Here is a 24,674-nt window from a genome sequence, read left to right on the forward strand (position 1 = left end):
ATTTATTTTGATTGCTTAACTAAAGATAAATACCACACGTTCAACATTGTTGTAGATAATGTAGTTTTTTGTTTTTAGAAAGGAATGAAGAATCCAAAATAGACAATATTCCTGGTGTAAATTATTATTTTGTATTTATTCCACATTAAAAAGATTATTTAAGCCTTTCTTCATCTCGCTTTTCTTTTATCACAAATTTAATGCTCATTTCAAATCATTTAAATCATCATTTGGTTATCAATCATTTGGTTTGCTTGTTTTGACAGTTTGAGAAATGAGAAGCAATGAAAAACTATGTTGAAATTAATCGTTTATTCTTGAGAAATAACTAGTGCATCAATTATATCATCACGCAAACATGGAATTAAAAATAAATAAAATAAGGAGTTGTTCGCGTTTCAAAGTATTTTGGTAATTAACGCTTTTAATTTAAACTTTCCTCACTGTATATTTGAACTGCTCTTGTCAGTTTTCTGTTAAACAATTCTCTGATAAAATAAATTTTAAGATTTTGAAATAACATTTTATACATTTCAAACGAACAGATTCAACTATTTTGCACACTAAAACCGATTCGTTGCCCTTAGTTGCAAAACATTTGAACAGAAGAACCTGCATCAAACTGCGCTCAGGTTCAGTCGGCACTCCTCATTGTACCCTTCGGTGGGTTCCCCCTTGCTCTACCACTTTGGTGCGTGTCTGCACGCTAATTTTTCCAAAGGCGCAAAATAGAAACCTATTTTGCCTTCACCGTTGCCGATCGCCACAGTCACACTCCCACGGCATCCTGTGTGTTTGTCCGTCCGAAGGGGCCGCAAAAAACGGGATCTTGCACCGTTCGCCAAGGGAAAGAAGGCAAGCTTGGCTGTACCAGGCGGCGTAGGACGATAGGCATGGAAAAGGTGGTGGAAAACGGACCCGAGCCACACGGCTAGGCCCTGCGCCCGCGCTCGTACATTGTTACAACAAATGGCGGAGAAACAATAAATTTAAAACCTCCCCCCACACTGCCCCACATGGGAAGCTAGGCGGGCGAGCGAGCGTGCGCGAGTGACGCGCGGAAACGGCACGGCAAACGAGAAAACAACTTTTCTTTGCCCGTTTTGACATCGGCCAGTAAGCGTCCGCAGATAATGCGCCTCGAGATTCGCAAAACGGAACGGAACGCACAAACGCGAAGCTTTCCCGTTTCCAGCTCCACCATACAAGGGGAGATGCATCTGGTGCATCTTGTCAGCTTTGTTGTTGCGTACACACGCACACACACACACACACGCATACGCGGACTATCCACACCACCATTCTGCCTGCTGCCGTCAGGTTCGCCAGGGTTCACCTTCTGATCCACTTGTCATCGGGTCGGTCGGAACCGGAATGACGCGAAGCCGGGGGGAGGCGCACAATTGGGCCTGGCGGGAAATAAATGAATGCAGGTTGAAGCCCTGTCCAACGAGGGGAGCTTCCAGTTGGAGGAGGATGATGAGAATGCGAAGGGAGTGGTGAAGGCTTACGCGTACGCTCTACGAATCCACAATTGTCCATTCAAATATCTCTCCGCGAAGGGGGTTGCGTGTCCACCGAGGAGTCCTTTGTGTTCCCCGAACCAGCAGAAAAACGGCATCAGTAATTTTTCCCTCTCTCCTTTCCTCCGACAACCTCCCCACACTTCCCTCCATTTGCGACCAATCACCGACTAACGGTGCCGGTTTGGTGATGGAATGTTTTTTCCTCCTAATCAAATCATTTCCATTAGCCCCCTTCCGTACGTTCCCGAAAGACAAAATTCCTTTCCGCGCCCATTCCCAATGGGGAAAGCGAAATGTCACAAAATAATTGTCCCTCGTTCTCAGGCTGCCCGCAGAACGTTTGCAATTCATTATTTATCCTTCCAGCTTGGCTCGCTTTGCTATTCTTAAGCAGCTCAACAATCTGTGTCTTAGATCCTGTGTCTCGGGGTAGATCCCGAAACGAAATTGTCAACCACCGCATCTTAGGCCCCTGAGCCGTTGTAACAATCTTTTTACGCCCCTGCTACGTTCCTGCCCTTCCTCATGGCCATCTCTTGAGAAGGGATTAATTTCAAACCCACCGAACCCACCCTGCTGCTGCTGCTGCTGCAACAAATCAACGCACGAATAGAGAGCAGCAAGAAACGGAAAACGGGCAACGGGTGTACATTGGTCACTTTGAATTGGAAGTAAAATGAAACCTGTACCGCGTGTCATCCGTTATCGCGCGAAAAGGTGGAGAACAATATCTTCTGCTGCTGATGCCGTCGCTGCAGGAATAAATCACTTACCAATGGGTGGATAGGGCCCCAGTAACTCCCAACGACCCAAAGCCCCCTTTCGCTCGAGATAACGGCCGGGGAGGAGGGGGAGGGGGGAAGGGGGGGGACGAATGGGAATGAGAGCGTAATTCAAAAAGCATCAAGAATGTTGTGTAGAAACATAAAACAAAATGCAGAGCGCATCGCACACGCTTGCTGTTTTTTTCTTCTTCTTTTTCTTTTGCGTTGTTGTTGCTGCTGCTCCTGCTGCTCCACACAAACCGCGCAAAACACGTTCCCGTGTGGCTTGTGCGTAAGGCGGCGGTGCGTTGGGAAAGGGCAGTGCTGCCGTGAGTGGATGCAACTAGGCGCACTGGCTTTCAACCGGGGGTAAGCAGGGATAGCGATGCTAACCTCTCGAGTGCAATGTGTGGGAGAATAAATGGAACGAATTAAAGTAAATGGAAATTAAAAGTGTGTTTTAATCGAACAGGTTGCACCGAGGGCTTTTATAGTCATTAGCAAGCAGGATGGGATTTGCGAGCTGCTCGTTGTTAGTTCAATTCTCGTTCCAGGAGGGAGCATTTGTTCAAGAGATTAAATTATATTGATTAATTATTGAATAATGCAGAATTTTGAACACTTTCACAAGTGCCGATTTCCATAACTTTAATTGGGCCTCCCTCTTTAGGTCATGAGTTTAAATCTAAATTGGTGAAGGAAAAGTCATTAACAATCAAAAAATCACCATGAAAATTCGAAAATCAATAAAAACCTCGCCAATCCTTAACAATGATCATTCGCACATACATCTCTGATAAGGTTATGTATGTAAAACAGACTCTTATACACAACGGGCATATTTTGTATTATTAAAATTTCTCACCAAGTTGCAAAAATAACAATTAATGGTATGCTCTCTGGAACGCACCCACGTTTCTGATCCTATTCCAACTATTGTTAGTCCGATGCCGACTGCGGCAAAATTGGAATCAACAGTTCTGCCCCAAATCGGAGTCGTACGGAGTCGTCTGGAGTCGTCCGTAGTCGTCCGTAGTCGTCAGAAATCGTCAAGAGTCGACCGGAATGGAATTGACGTCGATCGGAGTCAACTGGTGTCGTATACTGCGACTCGGGACGATTTCGGACAACTTAGGAAGAATCTTGACGATTTCTGACGACTTCGGACGACTCCAGACGGCATCAGACTAAGTCTAAGACTAAGGTTAAGACTCCCGATAATGCTATGTGGACCTAATTTCCGAAGTTGGCTCCGAAATAATCGGATTGGTATCGGAGTCGATTCCAGAATTTGTTAACTTTACCCATCACTAATAACAACATTTTGGATTATACAGAATCACTATTGAATAAGTTGTCATCATTTAACGAGATCATTAGTAACTTAAGAATCCTCTTCCAAGAGCTTAAGTAAAGACGTATAGATCAAATCATCACATCAAATCAAATGTTTGATGTTTATATACTTTTAAACTTGTTCTGGACGGCCGAGTATCGATGATACAAATCGAAATATGTTCATCTTTTCACACTGTTGTTGAACTTGAACGAACAAAATTAAACGCGCGTGCGTCCTGATCACGCAAGGGTTTAGCAAATCAAATCGAAACCAAACCCGCTGACCGTAAGCTCTTTATGCACGGGGTTCGCTCGGGGTGCGCGCGCTTGTGGATTGTTCGCCAACGTAGATAAGCGAGCGAGAAAGGTGACCCGAGATCCTCTTTTCCCAACCCACCCCCCTAGTTGCTCCTACTGAAGCGTAAGTCCACCGGAGCAGTGCCAGCGCCAGTGCCAGCACGATTGTCGGAACAGGTTGGATCAGGGATGTCCGGACGCGAACTCTCGAATCTCGGCCGGCCAATCTTTGCCAATCGGCTAACTTGTCGTCCCGCGAGAACGACCATTTGAAAGGCCAAAACCAGAGGGGCCAATGATGCTGATAAGCAGGGCAAGTGCAGGTTGTTGCACATTCGCGTTTGCGGTGCAGTGACGGAGTTCGGGTTCAGACTGCCGATGTCGCCGATGTCGTCGATTTGGTGGCATTCTCGGTCCCGACGCACGATTCCGGTGATTGCTCATTACAACACTCAGTCGAAGCACACAGGAAAGCACTTGCTGATTCTTCTAGCTTGCCAGCAGAGCTAGAAGCACCTGGGAACACACGGATGGATGTGTGATCTGCAGCCCTCGAGTGGTCTGATAGCTCGATCCACACCTCCACAACCCAAGAACAGCCATGAAGACGAGGACGACGACGACGACGACGACACAGGCAAATAAGATCGAGCATTACATAAATAATGTAAACATACACATTAATCAATTAAAAACCGAAGCGTACGCGAACCGAATGGCAATGGCGCAAAGCCGGAATGATGGCATCGGGTCCTCTTCCTCCTCCATCTCGTACGCCACCAACCCCGTCGTGTGCGCGCTCGAGATGGAAGGGAAATAAATTATTTCCCGTTCAAAACAGGCGAAAATTAAAAGCCCTCAGCATCAGCGTTCTCTGTGTATGTGTGTGTGTGTGTGTGTGTGTCTCCATGTGTGCGAGGACACGGTGGCGACGCCGAGGACGCACTTGGGGACGAACTTCTTGTGCATCGGCTTGCGCCATCCCTCTCCATTTCACAGTCAAATGGTATCTCTAGATCTTCGCCTTACCAGTCGCCATTGCCTCGCCGCGCCGTGATTTCTTCTCCCATCCGCAGGCAAAACTCATTGCAGACACATATCTTCATCGTCTGTGTGTATGTGTGTGTGTTTGTGTGTTTAGTTCGTACAGGGCCGTTTCGGATTTAAACCAAAGTATCCCTTCGGATCCAAACACGGATGAAACAATTCGATGTATCGATTGCCGCTTTGTTCGCAGTTGCTGGACGGAGGCGCCGAGGAAAAAGGGGCAAGGGATTGAGTGCAGTCAAGTGAAGTCATTATCTTACGGGCGGGATTGGGTGTCCCTGACCGGTGCACAAACTCATGATGCATTGCCTACATGCACTCCACTTAACCGATGCGTTAATCGCATAAAACCCTGAAATTCGTTTTCCGTTCGCTGTCGAGGGGATTGGAAACAATTATCCGCCCTCTTCAAACACTCTGTTCTCCCTCACACGTTTTGCTTACTTTTTGCATGATTACAATTACTGTTGAATGTATGCATCCTTCTAATGTTAAGCCTCTGCATTCTGCATTTCGTATTGATTTATTCAAATTTCCCCCAAACCCTGGCCCTTCAAGTTCCCATCGAGCAACAATCACGCGTCCGACAGCGTATGTACAAATCATTACTTCAAGTGGGGACACCATGTACCCGAAGGGGGTGCCACATTACAACCGCTCCAACCGCATGCTCGAGTGCCAAAACAGAAGCACAAAATATACACTTCACCACCACCTTCTCCCCCCTTTGCACCGCTTTCAATTGGCGCGATTCCGAAAAAGCGAGTCCAAAATATGCAAAATAAATATTACCACCCTCGCTTGCACATACATACGCTTCTCCCAGGGCAACACATCTTGTGTATGTGTGTGTGTTTGTGTGTGTGTGTGTGTGTGTGTGTGTGTGTGTGTGTGTGTGTGTGTGTGTGTGTTTGTGTGTGTTAGTTGCAGCATCCCATAGCCCCCCCTCACGAGTGGCAGCAACCAGCCAGCGCACATTCGTTCGAACGTTCGTTCGTTCGCGCTGCTCTTCGGGAGACGGGTGTAATGCAACGGCCTTGCAAGGAAGAATGCATGTTTGCTGCACTCCCGTGCAAACCTCCCCGTTTGCTACCCACCCCGTTCGTTACGATTTGCTTTTGCGTTCACGTTCCGTTCTTTTCTCCGTTCCGCTGGCTGCGCCTGTTTGCCCCCTTTGCCCTAGCTTAGGCACCAATCGTGCTCTCTTTCTTTCCTGCTTCCGAAAAACCGACTACACCTGTTTTCGAGTAGTTTCGCGAGCATTGCTCTTGGTTTTTTTTTTCGTGTACTGTTATTGCTGGTTTAGTTTAGTGAGTGTAGTTTGCGTTTTGCTTATAAATATAATGCTACCACGCATTTAGAAATATTAGTAAACTTCAAGAGTCTTTATTATTATACGTATCGTGTGGTTCTTTTTAGAAATACTTCAAAAGCATTAAAAACTACTCAATCCATTCCCAAAAAAACAAAAACCCAACAATATTTTTGCTTATATTATATACTCCACTCCCACCAAAAGCAAATACTACTTTTGCTCCACCTAGGGATTTTCTTCGTATTGTGTTATTGCCATGTAGTGTGTGGCAGCCGCCAGAAAATGGATCCAACACAACTACCAAACAGCTTCCTTATGTACAATAAACTTTACATCCACCCTCATCCAACCAACACACAACACAACACAAAAAACATACCTCATTTCTCCTTAGCAGCAGCAGCCCGAACGCTTGGGAAAAGAACCGAACCCACACACATACTTTGGAGCTTCTTGCAAGCATAATGCACTTTCCCTCTAATGCATCCCTCCTCCCCAGTGGGTTGATGTTCGAGCAGGCGGCAGTAGCATTGATGCAATTGTCATTTTCCCGTCCCGAACCCGCGGTTTGTTCTATGTACCGCGCGGCTACCACAGGGAGCAAATGGGAAAACGCGAAGAGAAAGAGAGTTCTCTTCTTGAGGAGCTTACGCTCCCAGTTGGGGAAAATTGCAACCCACATTCTCTCTCTATCTCTCCTTCTTGCATGCTTTTCTCACTCATTCGCTCGCTCACAATTTCCACTTTTCCCCTCAGCGGCGGTACACACAGCGAACAGGCTAGCTGTCCTGTTTGTGCGCCGATTTTCCACCCTGCTCGCCATTTTCACAAACACAAAACCTCCCCATTGTAAGCGAACAAAACGGCCGGCCGAAGCACCCAACCCAAACCGGTGGGTAGGGGTGGAAAATGAACTGTCGTGTGGTCTCTTTTCAAGGATTGTTCTCGCTCTCGCTCTTACTCTCTCCTCCCCAATGCGCTGGGGAAATGTACTGTTTAGCCTGACAATTCTTTTCCATTCTTTGTGACGAACCGAGTGCTGTTGGGGAGTAGAGTTTGCTTCGCTCCGAGCTTGCTCGTATGTGAAGGCGCGGGGGGAGAGCGAATGCCTTACCTCCCACGCGTGCAAAACGCTCTTCCATCAGCCTCGCTATCCAGGGCTCCAGCAACCGGTGACAAGCGAAACCCGTCTCAAGAGCTGTTCCCACTGAACGGAAAAAAACAACAGCAGACAGCAAGGAAAAGCTAATTTTCTCCCCATAGCAGAATGAATACGATTTGCGCTACCTTACCAACGCCAACGGAGCATTGGCGAGCATCCAGAGACAGTAAGAAAATTATGCTTTTGCCATTTGCTAATGTATTTTTGCGTGTGTGTGTGTGTGTGTGTGTGTGTGTGTGTGTGTGTGTGTGTGTGTGTGTGTGTGTGTGTGTGCAGCTCTCCCCCAAAAGAAAACCCAGCGCCTTTCTTCCATGTAATAAGTCGATGCTTTCCCGGGAAGTACACGTTTTGCCCCCCAGGACGGCAGAACGCAAGCATGCGACTGACGACATTTCACCGCCCAGACACGGGCTGGGCAATAGGGCAGTAGGGGATGCGGGTGCAAGGCGGGTACATGCCACATGGAACGTCAAACCTTTTCATGTGAAACGATATTTCATCATTTAATGTTCGCTTGTACGTGTTTCGTGTGAGCTTGCTAGAAGTGTGAGTAGTTCAAACCAACATCAAATCAGGTTGGTCTATACTTTTGCGTCAATCGGCGTAATATGATGCTCGGCAAGTAGGCAGGTTGTTTTGATTTGTACGCAGGGTCGGGTTGGTAAGTTGTTTCCAGTGATTTCATAACCTTTTTTTGCATGTAATCTCAACGACTCTGATGTAATAGAAGTGACATATTTTCATCCGGCTTTTTCTTTTTCAATTTAAGACACAACTTCTGAATTATTAGGAACTTCTTCTTTTCTTTAGATTAAATTTTGTAGTGTTGCTGTGGAGCGTAAAACAAGCTTTCTATAGCGCTGGAATAGATGCCTTAGCAACACTGTTGCCATCAAATGCTAACGCTTCACGGAAGAAAAAGTATGTCCCACTTCCCTGCCGGCCAGCGTGGTGAAAAATTCCCCACAATTCCAATCTCGACGCAAAAGAGAGACAACATTTTTGTCTGGAACTGCGCCTACCCTGTAGCAACGAGGCGCAACAAGCGTTCAAGTACACAAAGCTACGCAAAGAGCCTTCCACTACTTTATTGCAATCGCGCAGATAAACTAGACGCGGCACCAAGCGCGCCATGATAAAGTGGTCAACTTAGCAAAACTAACGATCATCCAAGCTAGAGATTGTCCGGAGTGAGAATACGCAGTACACTGAGGGTAGACAAATACAAAAGGCGACAAGGCGCCCACCATTCGCAACACGGCGTAGTCTGCTTGCGCAACATGGAGACGCACGGTGGCTAGTTTCGCGGTTTTGGAAGCCATTGCGTCGCGTGTTGACCACAAAAAAAAATCGTGTGGAAAGAAAACACACAGCACAGAAAGGGAGAAGGTGCCAACGGAGGAGGAGGAGGACGGAGCGATACGTTTTGCAAAATATTATTATTCCAGTTTTCATTCACGCAAATGCAGCCGGAGAGGCGAAGAAGCCATCCACTAGGAAGCGGCAAAGCCAAAACGGGGTGGGGAAACAAGACATGGCTGTAAAGTGTTTGGTGGGCAAGGCATAGGAAAAGGGAAGACATGAAACAAACAACACACACACAGAGCCACCCTTGTAAGCCACCAAACGGCACTGAAAAACTAACCTAACCCGCTACGAGCGGCTCATTTCCACCCAGTCGGCGTACGCATCAACCTGCGCGCGAATGCAACCGACCGACCGACCGGCACGATTAGGCTGCACGGAGTGTGGGGACCACGTTTGGCCAGAACTTGCACCGATAAAAACAAATACTAATATACCAATGGTAATAAAAATAATAGCAATAATCATGCCGCCGCTAATAGTAATAAGGAAAATGTAAAAAATCGTCGCTAATCAGACAAAACTTCAGCGCGAGAAGCAGCCACTCGAAGGGAGCGGTTGGAGGAGAATGGGGCAGACAGGGAGAAGGCAAATCCACGGCTGCACTACATCAGCATAAAACCTGTCGCAGCATTTTACACCGCGCGATAGGCCAAACTGTTATTAGCACCAACTGTTCAAAAGCACAGCCTCTGTCTGCGTGTGTGTGTGTGTGTGTGTGTGTGTTTGTGCGTGTCTTTCTACCTTTTTTTTGGAGTTTGCAGCCGAGGCTTTCCTGCAGGCCGCTGCTCCGTGCCAATGAGAGCCAGCCCGCACTCCCGTACCGGTACTCACCCTCCCGAAACGCACCGAAAGCGAGACCCAGCGAGGCACTTATTTTCATTTTTATTGCCATTTTTTATGGGACCCTCCGTTCGCCTGTCAAAGGCCTTCCTTCCACCCTCCCCCCATGCTTTCCCTCCACTATTCCGCATTTTGGTTTTGCGTGCAGCCCTTCTCAGCCTTCCCGTTCCACCGCGACAGGCCGAAGCGTCCACGGCTCGCGTCGACACGCAAAGCAGCGCGCGAGCGTTCTCTTTTGCTGGCTTCCCTGTGGCAGGCTGCTGCTGCTGCTGCTGTTGTTGCTGTTTGTGTCTGTGTCGATAATCTCTCGCGTATTCCTCGCGTCCCTCCTCGCCTCGACACGTCTGCGATAGGGTCCGTGTGATCGTGAAGCCACGATCGACGACCAGAGTACACCCCTGTGAAGAAGCGTCCTACAAATGGACGACGGAAGGGGGGATGGCGTCCGACAGTCGTCCGAAGATTGTGAATAGATTTCTTCAACTAAATGTCCACAATCGGGCGCGGTGAGAAGGTTTGCAAAAAAAACGGGGTGAGGAAGAGAAGAACGAAGAAAATCTACGTACGAACGGCGTTCCTGATGGCATGATGAGGCTATGGAACCCACGAATATTATATTGACCGTGCGCTCGTGAGGGGATGAGAGACGCTGACCACAAAACCGGTGAGACCGGGCAGACCCACAGATACTACTCCTCGCGGTTCCGCAGGGGTGTGTAGTGCAAATGGGGAGACGAGGCGAGGGGACAAGCTGGCCAAAGTAATGAGCTATCACATTAACTATGCGTTTAATATGAAGCGAGTAAATTGCGACATCCATCTCCTTACTTATGAAGCAATAAAAGTGTACGAACGTACGTACAAACGACCGTTTTCGCAACTACTCCGGTCGTCGGATGGGAAGGAGAGGGCTACATCTGGCCTGCTAATCGCCACCGGCCAGCCTGGCTAAATATGTGGCTAAATAAATTTTGCGAGCTGCTAATGCTAAGGTGACAATACAAAATTGGCTGAAAAAGCTGCATCGTCAGCTTTGGGGTGCTATTATTGTGGGATGATAATTAAACGTACGTACGTTGTGAAGATAGACACATTCACAATAAAGGCTGAATGTGTCAGTTTCTCAATCAACCAAGGATGGACGCACACTCCACAAACACAACCATTGCACCATTAATTCTTCTTTCTCAGCTAAACCCAAAATAAGTCATATGATTTGATGGATTTCTTTTTATACCTCCGAGAAGATCTCATATGATCGGGTAGGTAGGTAGGTAAATTCTTCATCTGTCGTGTCTGCTGCTGCTGCTCTATACAGGTTAACATACACTTAGAATGGATTAATAAAAGTTATTTTCTACAACAGAAGAATCTGGACGAGATTAGATTAGAACCCACGACCTTGAGCGTAGCAATCTCAGCACTACGCCTCGGCTCTATCAATCGCACAGAGTAATGGCAACGACAATTAGGTATTTAAATATGACCTCAAGTGCTCTAGTTATTAGGAAGATAATGTTTTATTTGTTTCTAAACCATTGTAATGATTTGTACAACTATTATTCATGAATATCATTAAAAAACACACTGAAGAACAAACTCAAGATATTAATTAATTAAAAAAAAACAAGAAGAATGATTCTTCACTTCCTAACATGACTGTTAAAACGCATGTCCCCCTTGTTTGCACTAACACCAAAATGTCTTGACCAAAGAGCTTTGCAAAAGCATTATTGCCACCAAAACGAGCTCGTTTTAGTTTTATTATCCACTGGTCAAGGCTCGCGGGCATTTCCATACCTCCGCCGCTAGCAGCAAACAAACAAAAAACACAAAAAGATAGGTCAAACTCTTAAAAACAGAGCCCTTCACAATGGACTGAGGCTGGGGTGGACGTTATCTGCCATCATGCCACCCCGCTTTTCCATTTACTGGATAATGTTTCATTAGATACATCGCGGCCCGCCCCGCTGTGTCCCGGCCCACCCGCACCAAACCGGACTCTGGCACAGTCTTCTCAATGGCAGAGCAGGATGAGAGCAGCCAACCAGTCCAACCAACCAGCCAGCCAGCAAGGTAGCATAATTAAAACACCTCAATCTCTAACGGCAATCCACGCGGAGAGCATTCACAACGTTGCGCTATAAAAAATTAGCTCTCGTAACGCTCTTGTACGCCTCACCCTGTGTACGGGATTTTGTCGTTTTGATCGTAATATTTCTTTTTATTATTTACCCTTCACCCGTGCCTCGTCGTTGCCTCCATCTACGTTCACCCGGGCAAGAAGAGTTTAGAAACTTATCTTCCTTTTGTATTATCATTTCATTTCCTTTTTGCTCCCCCAGAAGAAGAAGAAGAAAAAACGCGATCGCACACATTCCTGGTCCTCTGTTTCAATGTTACTGGGAGTTCACCGGGTGCGGGGGGGAAGGGAGGGAGAAGAAGGGTTTCGTGTAACAGTCACATTTGGCTGATTGAATGGACAAAAAGGAGTTTGCCAACCGCGGCCTGAGAACCGGGGCGATCCGAGGAATGGGCGACGACGAAAAATCCATAAACGGACAAATGAACCCAGCAAAACGCATTTGTGCTGCCTCAACGAGAAGAAAGACAGAGAGGAAAAAAACAAAAAAACAGACACACACACAAAACAACCTGCGACGCGATCGCACCAAGATCGGTGGTGGTGCACGTTCCATTAAACGCTCCACCAGCAGCTCCTAAGCAGCGGACGAGCGCGGTCCAGCGCACAAAAACGCACACATGGGACGCACACCGAAACGTTTAAAACAAAGAATTTAATTATGTTGACATTCGTCGTTTTTGTGCGTTCCAGTTGCTTTTATTTTTTTTTTTTTTTTTTTTTTGTTCGCTCCATTCCCCATCGCGCAAACGCTCGTTACCCCTGTGTCCCGTTTTTTTTTCTTTCTATATGTCGCTTCCTTCAGCGTTTGTGTGTGTATCATTGTGTTATCGGTTTCAATGTGTGTCTCCTGGTCACGTCACCAGGCCAATATGGTGTCCCCTCTTATGCTGTCCCCGTGCACTGTGTATGCGTCGATTGTCTGTTGTGCTCTTAATAAGCGTTTCTTGCTGCGTTCTGGCGTATGTGTGTTTTTGTTAAGTTGTTTTTTGTTTTGTTTTTATTATTATTACACTCTCCTCTCGTTTCCCACACTCCACTGGACAACAGTGACATTGTCTGGGACAGCACAGGGGGGGCCACCTCGTAATCGGGGCCTCCCATAATGGGGGCCTTTTCTTTAAGAGCGATGCACATTTCGCTCGTCATATCAGCGGCCACGCGGTCCCGTGTGCTTTGTGAATGCGCAAACCTCTCAAAAACGTCGAAAATCGAACGGAACGGATTAAGAAGAGAGGATACACACACACAAAAACACACACAAACAGCGTTTGAGTGGCAGGTTCGGTTCGGTTGGGGCGCATAAAAACCGAGCAGAACGAGCTGCGGAACGGAACGAGCTGATGCACCCGCCTGAAGGAGCGAAAGTGCAATGACGCCCCGGGAATGCGAGATGCGAAATGAGCGCGAAAGACAAAAGAAACGGTGGAGGAGGGGGGGGGGGGGGAGGGAGGGAACAATCATAATACTGCAAGAAGAATTAAAACAAGTTCATAACAAATAATGTCGGCTGCCCGAGGGAGCTCGGAGTTGGAGGCAGAGACAGGGGCGGGTTTTAGTGCTGCAAACACGCAGCCGCATTCTCTGGCCGCACGTTTTGATGCACCATTCTGCTGCAGTTGAGATGAATCTTCCTCCACTGCGCCCGAGATGAAGATCGAAATCATCTTTGTCTGCTTATCTGGTTGTGGTACCCCTTCGGGACGGCTTCGGGTGCCCGTCAAGAAGGAACAAGAACCTCTTTTCATACTACGGCAGCAGCAGTGTGCAGACTCATTATGCAGCTCCGGTTTTAAGTCAATCCATCTGCACATTGGCAGCTCTCTCTTCTTAGTGTGTAGAAATGTGTACGTTTGTATGCTGCAGCTACTTCCGCAGAGTAGAGAAAAACTTACTGGCAACAACAGCGTAGGGTGTCGTGAACCCGAGCAGTACGCGTGCACTGCTTCAACCTTACGAAACACTTTCTTTAAAAGCGACCTCGTCACCCTCAGGTTTTTTGCTTGTTCTGTGTTGCTAACGATGATCAGAGACTGTCGGTGCTGCCACCACAAAACCCTGTCTCCCCAAGGCCCCAGCGACCACATAACAAAGTACTATTAATCACTTCTAGTTTCTTCCAATTCCGCCGTACCTGCCAATGGAACGTTTGAACGTGAGAAAAGCGATTTTTCTTCCGCCCGTTCCAGTGCAAAAAGTGCACCAAAGTGCGACCGGCAGCGTCACCCACCCACACATGATGGGAGGGGGTTTTGGTGCGAGCATGAAACATGATCTTCCGTGTTTGCCGCGCGCCGCCTTTGTGGGTCCATTTTTGGAAGGGAATTGTGTGGAGCTTTCGAAAAAGGGGGCACGAGTACGCGAGAGAGTGCACGCGCTTTTGGAGTTGCGGTACCGGCATTGGCGTCGTTTAGGTGTTAAACGTCAGCCGAGGCAGGAAACAGTGCCTACCAGAAATAAAAAAAAATCGCAATGTTTCAATGAGGTGGGATCGAGGCGAAGAATTGCAAATAAAAAGAGAGATGGAGAAAATGCGAAGGTTTTAGTTTGAATTATGGCAACCCATTATGGAGCTACCTTTCACTGCTGGTGTTAGAGCGCTCGCCTGCTCGACTCGACTTGCACCAGGTCTCCAGCCAGGAGGAACAGACAATACAGAGCGCACCCGACACGTGATAATGAACTGTTACGGCTGCAAGATGCACCTTGTTAAGATGAGCGCACCAGATGCACGTGCTGTATCCCAAAAAATGTTGGGCGCAAAGCTCTTCAAAGCACACCGAACACCGAGACGGTTGATCAATTACTTCCCATTGTAAAGGTGAAGCGCATAAACAAATTGTTACCGCTTTCGGTACGCGCTCACTGCGAAGAGGATCATTTTCCCCCCCAAAGAGCGCTCTCCCTTGTTGGAGTTCTTGAAAAAGAATGGCAGCAAAGGCGGCGGCGGCAGCGTGGGCCATTAAATTTTATCCACTCCAACTTCCACGCCGCTCGGCAGTATCGAAATCAATCACACACGGGCGGAACTGCCGCGCCAGCGTGATGGGTTCGCTTCACACTTTGCGCCCACTAGGAAAACGTCCCCTCCTTCTGCCCCGCATTTCACCCCACCGAGGGAAAATGCGCTTTCCCCACCCTGTCTCTCGCGCTCGCTCTCTCTCTCTTCAGAAGCTACCTCCAGCAGGAGCTCTCACCTTTAACTATCTTTCTTGAGAGGGAATAATAGGGAAATGGAAAGGGAAGTAATTTATGACTCGTACCAGTTTTCCACCGCACCGTGTGGTCGACACACACACGCTCATTTCATGCACCATCACCCTGTCCCAGCGTCCATCATTCATTCTTACTCCGCGAACGAGCTCAGCTCACTCGACACGATTCATCTGTCCGTTTATCCATCCGCGTTGTAACATCCCTCGCCACACACACGAGAACTCCCTTGTTTTCTGGAAAGTCGTTTTCCAAATTCTACTCCCCGAGATCGATCCATCAGTCAGTTTTTCCTCCTCCCTCCGTTGTTGTCGGGGTTTTTCTTTTGCTTGCGCGCTCTGCTCGCGCCGCGCCTCACAATGGCGATATTTTCCACTTTTAATTGCCTGTTACATCATATTTTTATTCGGCTTCCGTAGCGGCCTTTCTTCCCCTCTCTCTTCTCTTCTTTCTGTGTGTGTGTGTGTGTTCGGGAGTGCTGTGAAAACCAATCATCACCGCCGGGCCGGACCCGGGCCGGGCTCGTATTCTAATTCGGTATTGCGCAAACAGTGCGGTCGATGCAGGCCAACAAAGTGATGCCGTTCCGTCATTATTTTACCCAGTGTTTGGGAGTGGAGGGTACATGAAGGGGAAGAAAGGGGGAGTTCCACTTCGATCATCGGAGAAGATCTTTCGATCGGTGTGGTGTGTGGTGCGATCGTAGCATATGATCCGTTGCGCCACACGCCACAGGCCATGCGAGGTTTGAGGTTTCCTTTTGCGTACCTTTCGGCTTGCAACACACACACACACACACACATCCTCTTCGAATGTGCAATGTGTTGCATCGATGATGGAGCATTCCATCATATCGCCATTGGGAGGGGCCGGGTGGTAAAGCCCATCATTTTACGGCTAGTGAAAATTGATTGTTTGGAAACATAAAACAGCCGTGGGCAGGAAGGGCAGAGAATTTTGCCACCATCCAGAGTATCGCTTCTTGTTTCGCTGCTTTCACCCATCCAGATCAGGAATGATAGTGTTGGAGGATGGGAGGAAGGAGGGAATTGGGGTAGCATGATTAACAGAAACCGGTCAAACCGGCACGGCACGCGAAAGATCACAAGAAAGCATTTAAAACTATCCCGCACTACCAGCGCACTGCTCCACACGGCTGCAGGCCCTAAGTGGATCGCCCGTTAACCTCAAACCGGGCGGGAGCGGAAGTACGAAACCTTCAGAACTTCAAAACTACTAATACTCCCCTCCCCGCAAATGCACTCTCCATGCCCAGCCCTTTAAGAATAACCGCTTCAAAACAATTCCATAAAAACAACAAAACAACAGCGAAACGCGCCAACCTTTAGCAGCAGCCCCAACATGGGGGATGAAAGTAGAAAAGAAATGGGAAAAGCAGGGGAGGAAGTGGTGAAAAAGTTTTGTTTATAATACGCCGAGTCCCGCGATGGAAGAAGGGTCCGTAAATAGAAACGATATATAAATGCTGTAAGCAGAGCATCCCCGTACCGTACCGTGCCGTACCTTACTGCCCCGACGCAACTCCTTTTTCCCGCGCAGCGCGATCGCGATCGTTTGAAGATGCAACACACCTCCGGGTGCTCCGGGTGGATCGGGAACGGGGGCCGAGCGGGTTTATCTTATGACATATATTTTCCAGAACAAATATTTGTGTTTCCCCCTTCCCTCCCCGTCGTTTTCTCGGCCAGCGTGGGCACGCCAGAGGGGGGAGGGGGGTCAGTTCGAAAGTGCGAGTCTACGGTGGGTTGGATGCGATTGTTGGAGTGATTGTGAAAGTGGGGATAGAAGTTACAGACAATTGCAATCAATGACTGCAATTTGATAATGCAGTGTCGGAAATGAATTCCAAAAATTCCCTGTAATGAATATTTCGCTAAGCTCTGAGGTCCTTTGAGGCACACCCTAACAATATTTCACTGTATATGCAATGAAATGATAGTTTAATACGTAATTTCAAACTTGGAAATCAGTGATATAATTACAGGTTTCATTTACAGGATTTCCCACAATTTAACACAATGTTGTTTCCCGTGATTATTTGAGATCGTCACACGTTTTATTCGCCGTATGCTATAGATTTTTGGATCGTTCCCATAATTTATTGGTATCGTCCGATCGGACATCAATACAATTGATCCAACAAATTCTAGAAAACGACTAAAAATCGTGAAATCTCACCAAGAAAATTGAGATGCATTCAAATATTTTCAGGAAATAACCAAACATTCATAGATAACCCTGTAATATTGTTGAAATGTAGCATACAAGATCTCCTAAATAAGCTAAGAAAAATCTAATGGATGTAAACTAATTTTTGCTGATTGCAAAAATGACTGACTTAAAGAAATGAATAGCAACTATGCAGACCAAAAAATTTAGCCGTAAACACCGCATTTCGCAATAGGATAAATGTACCAATAGTGGTGCAATTTGTAGTGGTACAAATGTGTAATGATTTCTTGCATAAATTGATCGTAATAAATGTATAAGTTTGATTGATCAAGATATTGACTAAAGTACTGAATAACATCTGTTGTCAACCCACACCCGGAACAGAAAGCTTGATTTGAGGTCGATTTTTCATTCAGCAAAATAAGCGAATTTTGACCCTTGTTTGATAAATTACTTATATAAAACTAATTTCTGTTGCTTATTTTAGTGGAAACAGTACGACATGTCAAAAATATCTTCGAAACAAAACAACCTGTTATTATTGATTTTATAGGTATAACCACTATAGGAACATGCCTGTTTTGTGTACCTATAATGGCACTATGGTAAAAAAAACACTAAAAAATGCATAAATATGGTCAAAAGGCACATAATTTTAGTAAAACAATAACATTTCATAACAGTTACGTTGAAAAACTAGTAATTGCGTGGGTATGTGGTCATTTAGAACGTTAACAGAAATATGAGTTTCGTTATGAAATCCTAAGGATTTTGGAAAAATGTTGACACATTTCACAAAATAATGGATTTTTCGATCACTAAGTAACGGAATGAGCCGGTCGTAAATTCGTACGACGTTACAACATACCCGTCATGCGTTCAAGTCCCGAACAGACCGTGCCCCCATACGTAGGACTGACTATCCTGCTATGGTAACAATAAGTCACTGAAAGCTAAGCTCACTTCACTAGTGGGTACTGGCAGCCCTTGACCGACAGCGGTTGTTTTGCCAAATAAAAAGAAGAAGAAGAAGAAGTAACGGAATGGTCCCATTTAGCTGTTAAATCATTTTTAAAGGCTAAAGAAAAATTCACACTAACGTAAATAACTTAATTACTTTTAATTTGCCGTATGGACCGCATTTTAGTGAATACCACTACCACCACTATCGGTACATTTAGCCTATTTGTATCGTACGATTTGCATTAAAAAACATGAAGTATGTTTAAACATTTAAAGGTAATTCGAAGTTATTTTTTTTTATTCAGTAGGGACGGCTTTGCCGTATTGCTTAAAAATAATTCGAAGTTAATGTTCAATATGAAAATTCATATTCCAAAGATGCCAAACAAACAAATACAGTTGTTTTTGTTATGTCTACAAGGATAAATGTAAAGCAAAGGTATGCTTCTGGCTTGTAAAGGACTTCTTATTATCATCAGAGCAAGAAATTCCAATAAATTTAAATTGTCATTGCATTTGTTTTCAATTAATCGTAATGCGTAAAACAAGGCACTTATATAAAACGAGACACAGGCGAACAAAAAATGACATTGTCCAAGCTTTTTCACGATCTGTTTCTGTCATTCACACATGCAAATGTATCACCCAAAACTCAGCCCCCTTATTTCCTGCATGATTGCGTATCCCTGAATTCCCTCACAAAACTCATCCCAGACGGAAGCAAAAGGCGGCGATGCAAAATTTCATTACCCATCATTCCATTACGAGTCAATTTGAATTCCATCCGAATGCGTACCAATCAATCGGCTAATCACGTGCCAAACCACACTCACTCACGGCCCGTGGTCTAATTTTCCACCTCCAAAAGCATGCTCTGGCACGACTAGAACGAAGCAAAGGAGAGGATGGGAGCTGCCACAATCAAACAATGTGCCAGGGCCAGTTTTGTCGGACCAAAAAAAAGCTACCTTCGCCTCCAAACATTAAAAACGGTCGTAAAACGATACAACCGAACCGTTCTGTAACCGCGCGCCAAAAATGCACCCACTGCACACGGGAGTTTGAGCTGAAAATTGAAAATTTCAAATAAAACGTTTAAACGTTCTGGAACTGCAGCAGTACTGCTTGGTGTGAGAAAAACTGCGACCCGATGTAGCAACGTACGAGTTAATGGTGGGGATGCATTGGCAAAATTGCTGAAATTGGGAAGCTTAACAGCGTTAGGGAGCGTTAAGGAAACGACGGACGGAAACATGCGGCCGATAATGGCAGCCGGTCATAAAACAGTGAACAAATTCTCCTTTCTCGCAAACGGCGTTACTTTTGTACCGATTTTACCATTTCCACTTTCCATCCGTTGGGGCCGTTGTTTTAACGGCCATCGATTCGGGAATGACTGCCGCTGAATGGACCGTTGACGGGTTGCCTAGAACATGCAATTTAAAATGGTTGGTACTGCTTTGCCGAGCTGCTTCGACGTTTGCTCATCAGCGTTTCTTTGGCGTTAAGGAGTTTCAAAAGGAAATTAATTACATCTATGTACAACACAACTTCCCCATTTTTTCCTCACCCCCGGTTTATCCGGTACGGTGCAGAAAGTGAATAAATTGCATCCATTCATACGAGCCCGCCGCCCAAGCTTTATATCTCACACGATGCAATAGTAGTTAAAAAAGCAGGTTAAATACAGAAGAAAACACATCACCACTGGTGACAATGTTTTACAGCTCCCCGGACCGCATCATTACCGCGCGCAAAGCGTTCGGAACGGAGCCGACGTTTTTAATTGCCACCTCGCGCGCCTGCCTGTATTTTCCTTCCCTTTGTATCGACGCACAAACGGGCTGCTGGCAATCAGGAATCAGGAGTACGTCTTGTCTTAAACGATACGTTAACCGCAACGCGCAACGCTCGCCCGTGCTGGGCGAAAAATTCAAACTGACTTTTTTACGATATTCACACGCGCTTGCGACATGAAGAGCCGCGGCGCGCAACGTTTTGGCATGCTGTTGTTGCCTCGCTTTGATGTTTTCCTCCACCTTCTCCAGGGGTTGATGGCTCCCACACTGCACCTTGCCCCGCCGCTTGCCTGTGCCTGTGCCGTTGCATCAAAACCCCAAACGGCGCTGTCCAAAAATGGCACGCCGTTTTAAATCGTCGCACTGTAATTTATGTAAATTTTCCCTTCATCGCGCCAGTCCTCCCCGGGCCACCACCATCACTCAGCCTGGCTGGGAGGGGAAGGAGTTTAAAAATCGTTTTAATTAGGGTTAAAGGGTTTCGATTAAGAGCTCGAGCGGTTGTTAAGCGGCCGGCTGCACGTTGAAATCATTTGTTTCTCCCGAAATCCCTTTCCCATTTCTGTTTCTCTGCGTGTGCTTGTGTTTGTGGCCAAAAAAAGCGCTTCACAACTTTCATCCGATAAGAGAAAAAAATAAAAAAATATATAACTCAAGCACTAATGTTTTGCTAATTCATTGCAATGTATCTTTTCCTCGGCACCAAATTGTGTACTCTTTCAGTACAGTCCCATCCCATCAGAGACTCCGTTTTATGAGTATTAAATAACTCATTTTTAAACTCCTCGGCAAGTGTGTACATTGTCTGATATTGTCGCTCACGATTAAAACTACTACCTTAAAGAGTCGTCTTTGTTGCCGTTGCCTTTTTCCCCCATGGGCGTGAAAAATCGATAGCGCACCCCACAAAAAACCTTCGCCCTGTGCCGCAGACGCCGCAGACGAAACCGTAGCAGCCTCCGGGCACTGTTGATGCTAACCCTCGCATCAAACATAAAAAGCATTCACCACCCCCAGGCTCAAGCCACGCCGACGCATCATCCCGCCGACATCAGCACCCTCTGGGAGGGTGAGATGGATGGGTGCAAAAAAAAAACATCGACCGACGACCCCGCCACAAGGAATGTTGGGCAGGAATTGAAGAATTGAACGAAATGAAAACATAATCGGGATTCGGGTGGGACAACAACGACGGCGTGGAAAAAACGGACCAAACGAAGAAAAAGAAAAAAGAAACAAATCCACTCCACCTGATGGAAAACGCAACGGTGTGTGCGTGTGTGTGGGTGCGCGCGGGGGCAAAAATGAAAATGAAAATTGTATGAAACCAAACAGTGAAGCGACGACGTTGAGCGGTTTGCGGAAAAAAGCGAGGCACACACAAAAAGGCCCTTCGCTGTTGAACGACAAAACGACAAGAAGGACCAAACCAAACATTACACTCACAAACGCAGAAAGGAGCTCCTAGCGATGATGTTGATGATGATGATGGCAATGATGATGTTGTTGTCGAACAGGAGCATTATCAAAAAGGGCAGCGAGAGAGTCCGGAGACCGGATGGTCATACACACACACACACACACCTACACACGTACCGAGATAGAGCGCCGAGAACGGGCGGGACAGGACCAAAAAGGCGGACCGGGCAGGAAATGGAAATGAAAAATGAGGAAAACAGATAACCGTAAATTATTGGGGTAAATGGAAATGGATTACGGAGGGCTGCGTAAGGGCAAACGCGTGGCCACCAAACCGAAAATATCATCCCAATCGCCCAATCGGACAGGTGAACAACAGTGCGGGCTGGCAGGGCTTCCTTTCCTTCCACTTTTTTCCCCGCATTTTCCAATGAAGTGGATGAAAATGGAAATGGGCTGCGGGTGGGTGAAGGAAGGAAAATCGTTTCACACACACACACACACACACACACACACACACACACACACACACACACACGCACACATTCGTATCACGCGTCGCTCGGGCGGTTGATAAGGGAGATTGTGGATAATGGACTTCCATGTCAGCATAAATAAATACACGGCCCGCACACATTTCGCCACAAAAGCCTTCTCACATCCTTGCGTGTAGTTTGTGTATGTGTGTGTGTCTGCGTGTACATACAAGTAGGCAGGAAGGGAAACACTTTGAAGCGGGAAACAAATGAAGAACGACATTTGATGTGTGTTGGGGCAGTTTGGTGCAAAGCAATCGTCCAAAGGAAGGCAAAAAGTCTTCTCCATTCCATTTTCCTGCTTCTCCACCTAGACCCGAAAAAAACACATCCATAAAGATGATTGGATTCGCTAGAAAACAGTTGCGACCTCGTGCCAGACGTGCACACAGGGCGCAATTTTCCATAGCAATGAGAGGACGGTAAGAAGCTTCAACAGACTAACGCACAAATTATCTCTAGCTGTAAGATGAAAATATGGATGACGAAAAAACAAAAAAACAGCAAAGTTCGTTATTTCGATTGCACACACACACACGCGCGCGCTATGAATTATAAAACACGTGCGAAGAGAGCCGAAAAGAATTATTACATCACTTATCATCTTATCGGCTCCACTCTGTTGTTGTGTTGTGTTGTTGACTTTGATTTTCCGTTCAAATTTCATCTTCTCGGGCAAAACAGACAACAAACAACTATGGGAATGGGAGACGGACAAAAGTGGAGGCAAAAAAGTAGAGTATTTTCGTCACGCTGCTCGTTATCAAAACAGACGAGCATTGTTAATCACGTGTTGGGGGGTGAGCATAAATTCGAGCCAAAATTCCCCATAAAAAACAACTCAAGTGCATCCGTGACGAGTTGATGTGTGTGTGTGTTTTTTTACACTTGCTTTTAATGCTCCTTTTCTTCTAATTGCTAGATTATGATTACGCAAGGGAAAGGATGCCGATTGTTTGAAGCAGACTGAATCAAAACAGTCCAAAGCAGTAGTTTTTTTGTTGTGTATAAAAATGTAACACACTGCTAATTTTGTTTTGTCTCCAGCGTTTGATTTCGAAATGAAACTGACCTTTGAACTGTGCACACAGACAGACAATCGCCTAGACCTAGCACAAAACCATTTGTTGATTAGTTCCATTTGCTACACTAGGGGTAGTCCTTAGCGTTACTCCACTCCGTACCGATAGTGAAATTGTTTTTTGAAGCTCATCACGAATGAATTGTTATTGTAGAAATGAGCACTCACCCCAAATTGCCCCCGTCCGAGAGCGCTTTCCGAGTCCCGCCGGGGTTCCTTTAGACACCGTTTTTAATTCCACGTCTGCGACCGGTCACGTTCTAGACACCTTTTAAGCTTATTACACGCACTGTTTGCTGTTAGTGTAGCTCCAATAGCACTCCTCACTGATACCAAGGTACGTTTTTGGACACTAGTTAGTTAAACCACTCCTTCACTGTACATTTTCTGCACAAAATAGCACTTTTTCCACTTCCTATTGCACTGTTTTTTTGTTCAATCTTCGGAAATTCAGCTCACTTTTGATAATTCATTTCAATGTGGTACATCTCCACGGCTACTAGATGCTGATAGAAGAAACACCTTTCGGCACATTTAAACAATACACACGCTCTGTTTCCTGTCGCCCCGAACACACACATACACACACAGACACACTGGGCGCAACTGTTCTGCGTACGGCGAGAGTTATCCAAGGAAGACGCGCCGTGTCACCGTGTCACTCTCTATACCGGACGCGCACAGCATCCACACCGATTGAAGCCCGTGATGCGAAAAGAGCCGAATGCAAAACGGGAATCGCGCGTCACCGTGCCTGTCGTCATCGCGCGGACCCACCAAAGCTCTTGCTCTCTCTCTCTCTCTTTTTCATCTTCTCTTGCTCACTCTCTCTAGCTCGCTCGCGTCTTGAGGAGGTTTCTTTTCGCACGCGAGAGTATTGTTCTTCTCTCAGCCTGCTGGGAATGCTGCTGCACTAAACAACACGGTGGCACGGTAGGGAATTCCTTATCCGTCTACCCTGATTGCCCCCGTCGCCGGTCTTCTGCTAACCCCTCTTCTAATCAGAACCTTTCGCAACGTCACGTTACATTCTCATCCGTCGTGAGAGACATCGAACCGCGCTGAACGCTCTCACGCGTGTTAGCGGAGGGTTTTTGATAATAGGGCCCGAAGGCACAACAACACAGCATCTCACTTCCTGTATGGTGATGAATCGCCCTCTCTCTCTCTCTCTCTCTCTCTTTCTCTCTATCTCGCTCTCCCACAACTCTCATCTCACGCTTTGTGTGCTCGCTCTCTCACTAAAATGGGAAAGACAGCAGCATCGCGCGCACGGTGACAATACCAGAAGCCGCGCTTTCATTCTTTCCGCCGGCGGGCGTGCATTGTGTGCAAGCGGGATAAACACTGGTATCGCAGCGCAATTTTCCCAACCAAATCTCTCGACGGGGAGAAGGGGAAGGAGAGCAGTGGCACATTACAACCATTGTGCCATTGTGTTTGCTACCGTTTTTCCGCACCTCACGAGCGAACGCTTCTTTTCCAATGGGGCGCAAGTGAGACGGACTGTGGAGTCGTGCGGGAGAACATTACCTTTGGAGAAAGGGAGACAAGAAAAAGCAGACCAAGTTGAGCTCAACAATTCGATGGAAAATTTGAGAAAATCTGTAGCTCATTTCCGTACCCAAACCATAAGCAGATGATTGTATCACAGACATGATTAAGATCAT

The 24,674-nt window shown here is 46.5% G+C and overlaps 1 protein-coding gene across 4 annotated transcripts in view; it reads right to left on the reverse strand.

The window, feature by feature from the left end:
* Positions 1–23,782, reverse strand: part of LOC121596353 — a 53,731-nt gene extending 29,949 nt beyond the window's left edge. For 2 of the 4 annotated variants that reach the window (XM_041921213.1, XM_041921212.1), the window contains exon 1: positions 23,173–23,782. The gene's annotated coding sequence lies outside the window, so the exon portion shown is untranslated. The other 2 variants (XM_041921215.1, XM_041921214.1) reach the window with 1 other exon arrangement.
* Between the last annotated feature and the right edge of the window lie 892 nt (positions 23,783–24,674).

Source organism: Anopheles merus, chromosome 3R, assembly GCF_017562075.2.
Source record: "Anopheles merus strain MAF chromosome 3R, AmerM5.1, whole genome shotgun sequence".
Lineage (NCBI taxonomy): Eukaryota > Metazoa > Arthropoda > Insecta > Diptera > Culicidae > Anopheles > Anopheles merus.